The sequence below is a fragment of the Azolla caroliniana genome, unplaced genomic scaffold (genome assembly GCF_043228905.1).
Source record: "Azolla caroliniana isolate FFs.n. ecotype wild unplaced genomic scaffold, voAzoCaro1.0.p SCAF_21, whole genome shotgun sequence".
NCBI classification, from domain to species: Eukaryota; Viridiplantae; Streptophyta; class Polypodiopsida; order Salviniales; family Salviniaceae; genus Azolla; species Azolla caroliniana.
In genome coordinates, this window is record NW_028230456.1 from 12,932,249 (window position 1) to 12,942,608 (window position 10,360).

General features: G+C 37.7%; 1 long non-coding RNA gene and 1 other non-coding gene across 2 annotated transcripts; one reads left to right on the forward strand and one right to left on the reverse strand.

Moving 5' to 3' along the window:
- The first annotated feature begins 2,270 nt into the window (after positions 1 to 2,270).
- On the forward strand, positions 2,271 to 2,373 carry LOC147850660 (U6 spliceosomal RNA). The gene has a single exon (XR_015531705.1). It is a non-coding gene; the product is annotated as a U6 spliceosomal RNA (small nuclear RNA).
- A 5,513-nt stretch (positions 2,374 to 7,886) lies between these two features.
- Positions 7,887 to 10,035, reverse strand: LOC147850661 (uncharacterized). Its single transcript, XR_015531677.1, has 2 exons — positions 9,493 to 10,035; positions 7,887 to 8,450 (listed from the first exon to the last, which is right to left on the reverse strand). It is a non-coding gene; the product is annotated as an uncharacterized LOC147850661 (long non-coding RNA).
- Positions 10,036 to 10,360: the final 325 nt, after the last annotated feature.

Genomic DNA, 10,360 nt, shown 5'->3' on the forward strand with positions numbered 1-10,360 from the left:
TGACCCAAGTGCATTGGGTTCTTCATCAATCCAATCACTGCATTATTATCACATTATATATGACAGTTACATTTTAACCATCGTAATGTTTCGATATTATGATCGTGTGAATGTTCACGTTATTCGTGACAACCACACACGTTTCTCTAAGTGTCATCGTTATTGTTTATCGCACCACACACGTGATAGTTATGCACAACCAAAAAAGAGGGCAACCATGCATCATGGTTAGGCCTGAATGAGCTTGCAAGTGGACTAAGGATTATCACCTATAGGGATTTGAGGATCTTGATATTCTCAAACCCACTCCAACTCAACTTCAATCTTTTGTGTAATCTTGTGGACCTAGGAATCGCTAACGGCTTGGCTCAAGCCTAAACCGAACTATTAAACCATTTTTAAACAGTTCGGTGGTTTGGTTTAGGCTTGAGCTTCCTTAACCGGTTTGAGCTTAGTTTGGGATGGCTCAAGCCGAACCAAACCGATTTGGGCCAAGCCGGTTAAGGCTTAATCGGCTTGGCTAAACCGTTTTAGGTTTGTAAACTCCCAAACCGGTTTAGGCTTAACCAATTTGGTTTGGACAAGGCCAAATTGGTTAAGCCAAAACCAAACCGCTATCAACTCCTACTTGTGGTCCTAGTTCTTCTTCGTTATAATAAAATTATTTTTCTTTATTTTCCTTTTCCTAAAACATATTGCGTTTTGTTTCAACCTTTGAGAAATAGGAAGATAATACCCTCTCTTTTTTCCTTGAGCAATCTTCCCAAACTTTATTTTCTACTAGAGTTTGTTAGTAAGCAGGAATGTGTGCATGATCTATATGAGCTAGATTTCCATCAGAACCAAAATTTGGCATTGGAGCACGAGAACTAGAGGCTACTTTGGGATTTACAAGTGAGTTCCAAAATTAGCACAACAACGTCACAAGCAATGCATTCGAGTCCACCACTTGAAGCACCTTTTAATATCTTTGCAACAATAAGCTTCAATACAACAAAGATTTCCCAAGGAGCCAAATATCATCTTGCTACCAAAATTGGATGGTATTTTATCTTAATTCTGGAGGGTTCCTAACCCAAATGTGTATAGTCATTCAAATGCATCCCTATCATATATCCAAACAATGTAGGATGAGTTAGGTTAGTTGGAACTTTGTTGAGAATCACGATGAATACCATACTTTGCACCATTTCTAGACAAGAGATCGCATTTGTTTGAAGATTTTGATGTTTTTCAAGCATGCTTTGGAGATCCTAGTAGTGGGAGAATGGAAACAAACAATATTTGAAGTTGCGGTGAGCATATCATCCTACAATGCACGATAAAAAGACGAGTGATCTATTCCTCAAGAAACAAAAGTTCCTCATGGAAAAAAGTTGCCATTACATCTCAGCTTAAAAGTTAACATCCAAAATACACTATTGAAATACATTTAGATGAAGAAACATAAGATGTAAGAGGATGCATGATAAAAAGACGAGCGGAGCCAAAGGGAGGTGTTAGGACATGGCTAATTGTTCGGCCAGTCAAACCTAATTCAATACAAGATATCATTTAACCCTGATGACTTTATGACTGAAATTTGGGCATCCAAGTTCAAATTGGGCGTTGTGCAAAATATGAGCTGGTGCGAGGACCTAGGTGATCTAGGTTTCACATGGCAATACACCTATGATATCAAAGTCAATATGGTAGAACCCATATATGTGTTAGTGTGAGGATCTAGGCTTTGGGTCATTTAGACCCAAGGACTCTACGATTGAAATTTGGACAACCAAGTTCTTTGGGTGTCGCGCAAAATATGAGCTGGTACAAGCACCTGGGTGGTCCAGGGTTCACGTGGAAAATACACCTATGATATCAAATTCAAGATGGAAAAACCCATATATGTGTTGGTGTGAGGATCTAGGGTCCGTCTAGTGATTGAATGATGTCAGATTCGATATAGTATTGACCAGATACGAGCTAGTACGAGGATCTAGGGTCCAAGTCCGCCCAGATTTTGATACGGTACTGACCAGACCAGATATATGAGCAGATACGAGTATCGAGGGGTGGTATGGGTTTGCCTAGGGACAATTGGTGTCAAATTCGAGATTCAATGGGTTTGAATTTGGGACCATGTAGCGTGGGTATTGGTTGGATACATAGAAGAGCCAGGACACTCTCAAAGTGACATGAAGTGTTTGTTAACTATATATATGTCCCACATATAAAGGCTCATAAGTTATTCAAGTATATATATATCTGCAGAGAATAGCTTATTCCTTGTCCCTTCGGGGACATCTGATAAAATTGGAACGATACAGAGAAGATTAGCATGGCCCCTGCGCAAGGATGACACGCACAAATCGAGAAATGGTCCAAATTTTTTCTTCTTTCTTCTTTCTTCCCCCCCCCCCCCCCATGGCATTTTCTGTCTGATTGATTGTTTTCTTCCAGAGGAAAGAAATCAGAATGTTTTTCTGTTAACAAATGCATTTTTCTTCTTTCTTCCCCCCCCCCCCCCCATGGCATTTTCTGTCTGATTGATTGTTTTCTTCCAGAGGAAAGAAATCAGAATGTTTTTCTGTTAACAAATGCATTAACTGATTGTTTTTCTTCCAGAAGAAAGAAATCAGAATGTTTTTTTGTTAACAAGTGGAATTATAACGAATTTGTTGTGGCAGAAGAAGGTACTTAAATTAGAGGACGGGAATCCGCATATATATATAGGGTTTTGTTAATTTTACAGTTATTGAATGTAGGGTAAGGTAAATCCCGTTATTAGAACGCCATTGTTTCCTGATGCATGCAAGCAAGCAAGCAAGCCTAGTCGCTACAAATACTACTCGGAATTCATATATATATATATATCCATATGCTCCATTCATGTGTGTGTCTACTGTTAGCATTGATCACTTTTTTGTGAATCTGAGTTTCACTTGTAATACCAAGTTTAATGCGAAAACCTGATGGTTGCACCATGATTCCACTATTATAGTTCCGAGATTCATGATCTTCAAGGAATTGAGCTTTGATATTGGTGGGACATGCAAATGTTTCATTATGCAGAGATGATCAATGTTTAAAATTGGTGAGGTTTGTATGTATGTTTGTATGTATGTTTGTATATATGTATGTATGTATGTATGTATGTTTGTATGTATGTATGTTTGTATGTATGTATGTATGTATGTATAAATGCTGCTATGGATGTGTATGTCCAAATTGGAAGGATATAGAGAAGATTAGCACAAATCGAGAAATGGTCCAAACAAATTTCACTCACTTCCCTTATGGTGGTTTAAAATTTTGGGAGTTTTTTTTTTGTTATTCTTATTGATATAATCATGGTATAGAGTGTGAGATCATTATTAGATCTCCATAAGTCTATACAATGTCTTTGCCATACAAATATGTATCATTTCCATAAGATCGAGATAAGAAGAGGTAATTGCGCAAAACGATTTTCACTTGCTTCCATTGTTGTAGTTTGTGAGGTTTTTGGTTAGTACTCTTATTGATGTAATAATGGTAGAGTGTGAGATAATTGGATCTCCATAAATTACCAATTTTCTTCTCCATTCATTATGTGTATTCAAGCCCAACCTTGAAATAGTTGTCTATGTTAGAACTTAGAAGTTGTACAACATGCATGACCTCCTCATTGTTACTCTAAGTCATATTTGAAGCAATGCATTTTATAAATTATGCATATGTAACTAGTCGGTTTTAGAGCAACAATCAACTTCTTTTGGCAAGCTGGCTTATTCGTCAAAAAAATCACCTTTGGTGGTAAGCTTTGTTTCTAATTTGACGATGACTACTATTTTTGAATTTTGGTGTAGCACTTCAATTAAGGTATCATGTAAGAATGTATTTTCTGTGTAGTCAAATCATAGAAGAAAGGACAAGTATGTGATATATTTCCTTTACTCGCGTAACTAAGCATTATGAGTGTGGGGAATCTTGAGGTTCGTTATATTCTAGCAAGGATGATCTATTTGATTTCAAAATTTGGAATGTTCACCCAATCAATGTTGATTACTCCCGTAGTGCTAGGCCTACGTGAAACGTAAACACCTGAATATTTTGTTAAACTCAAAACATGTCATATGTTTCTATTGTGAAAGAACTTAACAAAAATGAAGGATTTGAGCAAGACCTAATCATGATGTTGATCCTTGAGGTAAGGTATAGAGCTAAAGGAATTCATGCAAGTGTTCAAATGTGTTAGTTCTCTAAATTTATCATAGTAAAAGCCTAGGGATGAATGCTAATTCCTTATATTGGAACGTTGCTCCCTTAACCCTAGTATATTTCCTTGTCAAAGAATCTACCCAAGCCCACCCGCCACATTTAGATGGTCTAGAATGTGTGCTTCATATATTAATACATGGCATATTTGAGAGAGTCTCGATACTTTGACATAGTTACAATTTGGAACCTTAAGTTTCAGTTTGGCAATATGTTGTTTGAGATCGATGTTGGTGCCATGATCTATTTATCAATGTTGTAATATTCAAAATGATAAGTGTCGCGCAGGTAACAATTAGGCTTGGTTGGAGCTAAATGGTCTCAAGTTCGAATATTCATTTCAAACTATCATTAATTTTCCAGAAGGTAATAAATGGACCATTGTCGGGTTGGTTGGAGCTTGGTTTCTTCTAGACAATAACATTTGTGCATAGGTCATGCAATTGTAAAACATTAGCAGCAAGCGACTCCGACATCTTGAAGAGCAAGCCAGAAGTATGGTGGACAAAACTTGGACATGTGCATCCCTTTCACTCCTTTGTCATTCATTCTCTGCTTGATTCTTAATACTTATGGGAGAGCATGATTACCTTCGTAGTATGTATTTTGATGAGCATTAGAAGCAGGACTTACGGCCCATGTTAGATAACATGAGGATGAGATCCCTATGTGTTCTCTCATTCCAAACACCATCTCCATGACATAATATTGTAATTGTAGTCAAGGTCTTCTCCTCCAAGGACCATCTCCATGATATCCATACAATTGTAGTTGTAGACTTTGTAGTCAAGGTCTTCTCCTCTTTGTGGACCATCTCCATAACACAAGAGTGAGAGTTCCTTGTGTCCTATCCTTCCAAAGACAATCTCCATGACATACTATTGTATTTATGGTCAAGCCTTCTCCTGGATTGGGCAAGGGCAAACAAAGTATTCTTGCAAAAGTTTAAAAGATAGCTCAGAAATGGGCACACATCTTCTTCACTTATAATCAAAGATTATCTCACAACCGGACTATGGCTGCTATGTACCGATCTCTTCACAACTATAGACATGACAACTTCCTGTGCTTATTTATAAGCTTTCTGTATTTGAAGACTTATGCATGTGGGATAAGATTATATAGTCTTGTTATTAGTGAGGATGCCATTGGATGCATTTGCATTCAGTAAATAGATAGGAGTAGCATTGTGCCTAGTTCTGCATCCATGAAAATCACATGCTTGCTACATAAAATGGAAAACCTTAAGAACTTCATGTCCTAGTTATGAACCCCCAAATGACATATTTCATGTCTGACTACCGTTAATTCCATGTGAAGACATTATTGCACCCATTTCTAGGCTCATTTTATATGCTTCAAGGACCCAATGCTTGGAGTCGCAAAATTAGATTCATGAACCCAATCAAACTAGTGTCATGAAATCCCCACTTGAGATTCACTACCAACCCAATTTTGAGAATCGGATATATCTTTGGAAAAATGTCCCATACATGGTTTGAGAACCCACTCCCTCTTCTTATCACTTTGTACCGACTTCAGTTATAGAGTCAATATCCCCAATTGAGATTTAGTTCCAAACTCAATATGGAGAACCTAACTCTCTTCTTGACACTTTGTTTGTCCCAACTTGATTGATAGAACCAAAATCCCCACTTGAGATTAGTCCCAATACCCCACATGAAACTGAATTCCCTTCCTAGAGCTTTGTCCCATTTCAAGTGAGTGAAGAAAAATCATCACTTGAGATTTAGTACCAACTTGACTTTGAGAACCAATACCCTCTCTAGCAAATACTCCTAACCTACGTTGAAGATCCATGGGCCTCTCAAAAGAATTACTCCGAAGACAACTTGGTGAACCCTATAACATCTTGCACAAAGGTAATGACATACGTTAGAGGCAAGCCACTTTGTATATTCCAAAACTCATCTCGCAACATTAATGAGGACAAATCGGTGTCATGAATAACTAAATCTCATTGGATCAAATAGCAATGTTATTAAGTTACTTGGATACTTAGAGGTGTTCCATAATAAACCAAGCACAACGACCAATTATGTGAACTAATGGTTCCTCTTGTATTAAGTTGAATTAGCACAATAGCAACCCTACATCACTTGGGCAAAACAAATTTGCCTCGTGATGAGCTTAAATATGCCAACAATACTGGAATTCTTCTTTCCAATAATAGGAAGAGTTTGCATCGAAGGAGCGCCTCGAAAAGGGAGGTATCCCTATGATCCGTTTCCTACAATCTCTAGCTTCAATTTCGAGAGAGTAAAGGATCAATAGGATTTATATTTGTTTTTGGAAATCCAAAATCAAATGACCTTCTACCCGTTTGTTCCACATGAGATTTTTATTATGCTTGAGCTCATCTAGTTAGGTCACTTGTGTTAACTTTTAATAGATGTGTTGCCCCAATCAAACTCCCCACCTTTTTTCTAGACCTCTTCTACACCTCCTACATATGAATGACCTATTACAATGGATCATTGCACATACTATAGAGTCCATTGATAAGTGTGTGATGCATTCCAAGGCATTTGGTCCACTACACACCGTAGGGGAACCAAGAACGTTTGATTGAAGGTACATTGTCTTTGGGCTATGTCCAATGTCAAGCATGTTGTTGGGTGAAGTCCATGATCCCTTGTGCAATTGGCCACTTGAGAGCATCCCTGTATATGTTGATCTCTTGATTGTTCTTGATATTTTATCGGTATTCATCATACAAAGATCCAGATTTCGATTTGTTACTTCCGTTGTCATTTCCTACGAATGCGAAAAGATCATGCAACATACATCTGCTATATGATCCATCAAGCAAGATTGAGTGATTTGGATAGTCAGATAGAACGCATGGAACAATTGAAAATGACAATGTAATGAAGCCTTGATCAGTTGAAAACAAACCAAACTGATCTTCTGAAGGGTCAAATGTGATCAAAGCATACATATAGGCATTTCTTGTATTGCCTAAATCAATCAGAGCGTTGCCAATAACTATATGACCTTCAAAGGAGTAATTTCAACATAGAAAGGTGATCCATCAGTAGGGCTTAACTTAAGTGCAGTTAGATACATATTCTCATTCCAGGATATACATCAATATGCAAACATATATATCTTCAAACAAATCATCATTATTTTGGTCGGTTTGATCACCTTCCGCGTCATGAGATTTAATCCACATCCAATTGCTACTTACAAGAGATTATCCTCACAGCATATAATATACATACTCATCCATCCAATCAACGTAAATTGACATCAGATGCGCGCATTCTTTTTAGATGAATGATGTGGTATGTAGCTGAGACATACACAGAGTTATGACCCAAACTGCATTTTCCCTCAACAGATTGATTGTTCACAACATACACAACAAATTAGACAAGAATCAGAGGTGAAAAAACACATTCAATTCTCAGACATTTCAGCATTTGAGAATCAGAGCTTGTGGGGAATACTGGAGCATTTTGGAACCAAACGATATTGGTCACGGACATCATACAACAACAATCAAAACCTTACTACAATTGCCATTGAGGTGTTGTTCTTCCTCATGCAGTAGGTCAACAATCTCCACATTATATGCACAGGAATGACAGCAATGAGAGAAAAAGGATCACGCGAGAGTGTAAGACACAAAACATTTGATTTAGTTTTAAGTTCACATATACATCAACGCTTAACGAGATCTAAAAAAAAATGAGGAGATACATAAGAGTGATTGATTGCCTGTCTCGTTTTGGCCTGCCTGTGATTGATGTCGCCGCGGCCGCAACTTGCTTTTCATCAGCTCGCATAGTCTGATCAAGTGCTGCAACTTGAGGATTTGAATGTACAAACAATGCTTTCATTTCTAGTGCATACATTTGTTCTTGAATGGTTCTGAACCAATCAAGAATAAATGTATGCACTGGAAATGGAAGAGTTGAACATTCAAATCCTCAAGTTGGAGCACTTGATCAGACTATGCGAGCTGATGAAAAGCAACTTGATGCTGCGCCAACAGCAATTACATGCAGGCCAAAATGAGACGTCTCAATCTGATAGAACTGCCTTCTTCTCCTGAATCTCCTTCTCCTGCTCCTTCTCCTTGTTTGTCGTCTTGCGTTTGTCGCTCAACAAGATCGAATAAGAACGATATGGGTTTCTCCACTACCTTCTCCTTCTCCTTGTTTTGGTTCGACCTGCAGAATCTGACATATTGCAATCATATTTTTCAGTATTTGAAAGGCTTAATGTATGATGTGTGATGTGTGACAATATGATGTGCTTATTGTATTCGAAGACTTATAGCATACAATACAATAAATACAAAAAATCTGATCACTAATTTTAAGCATCAAAATATCGCCAACATTAAGATTCAATAGACCAAATTAACCTCCAATTTAGAAAGTGCATGAAAATTTAAAAAAAATTCAAAATCTTCCTACAGCATCCTAAAATTCTTCATCCAATCAACAGTCAGCCATAACATTTTCAAAATCTTCTTAGAGCATGTTAATAGTTATATTCATCATCCAATCAACAATCAGACATAATAACCCTTGATATATGTGTGGGTGACCATAAAATAATCCTAACAATAATTTCCAGGCTCTCTTTGAAGTTCTGAGTGCCTTGTTTACACTTTTGAGTATCTTTCAATTTATGTTTTACTTGATCGTCTCTTCTTTCATGTTTCTTCACTGGAAGAAAATTTAGTCTCTCTTTTATCCACAACTTAAATTTTCTTTGAATGAAGATTTATAGAGTTTTTCTGGATAATCACATCGTTTGTTTCTGCATAGGAAGATTTACTGCATTTCTTCTTGATAATTTCATCTTCCTTCATGTTTGTTGAGAGGGAAACTTGTTATTTCCCCCTGGATATTTCTCTTCCATATTGCTGCAGAGAAAAATTTATGCCTTTTTATTCATCCTAGTTTCATCTAATTTCATGTTTCTGTAGAGAAAGTTTACAATATTTTTGGCTGGGAATACAAGCAACCTATCCATGCTCCTCCAACTTGCCCCATCAAGTCTTCAAAACCTCCAAATGCGAAGCCTATACAGGTTAGTCTTATTGGTTCAACCATCTACAGTTTTGTACAATATTGTATACAGTTACAAATTCTTACCATTATCAAACTTCATCAGGTAAATCATTGATCACCATCATCGTTCTTTCCCATTTCCTTTTCCTTATTATGCATGGATGAGAGAGAGAAAGAAAAACAGACAAAAAATACATACTTCAGAATGGTGGAGTGGCGAACAGCAGATGCCGTGCAATCAGTGAGAAGCAGCGAGTGGCGAGCAAGAATTGAGGAGAGATTATTAAGATCCATGGGAAGGAAGCTCTATGGGAAGCCCCCACGGCGAGGATCAAGCTTTTGATTTTTGCTGAGCTTCATAACTCTCTGAGAGTGAGAGAAAGAATACCTTCTGTTCTGGAGTTACCAGACTTTGAATTGCTCCAGAATCTCCACCTTGCTCCATACTTCCCACAATCTAAGCTTCCATTACTATCATTACCATTACCATTACCATTACCCTGTGGCTAACCACTACTCATCATCATATTTAGGCTTCTCTTCTTTCCTTTTCTGCTCAATTTTGGCAATTTGTCATACTCATAACCAACCGCCTTCTTCTTCTTCTGATTAACTTTCCCTTCTTTTCCCGTTACACCATCAGTATCTACTTCTTCTCTCAATGTCTGTTTCTCTCTCTCTCTCTCTCTCTCTCTCTCTCTTCTCTTAATGTCTGGTTCTCTGCAAAGATGCTCTCTGTCTCTTTCTTCCACTGTTTCTCTCTCTTCCCACTGTTTCTCTCTCTTCCCCAAGATGTATGGAATATGTATGGTATGGTATGGTATGGTATGGTATGGTATGGTATATGTATGTATGTATGTATGTATGTACACGACATGTTTATTATGACACAAATCATAAAGAGGGCTGGCGAGGGCATCGCGGCCACCGAAGGTGCATGTCGCTCAGAGGAAGGCGTGTGCGATCTCCACCATCAGATTTGGATAAGAAAGAACGCGCGCCAAAACAAGATGCCAGAAGTCGCCCAACCTTGGCATCTTCCTGCTCGTGTCTATTTTGCATCAAAT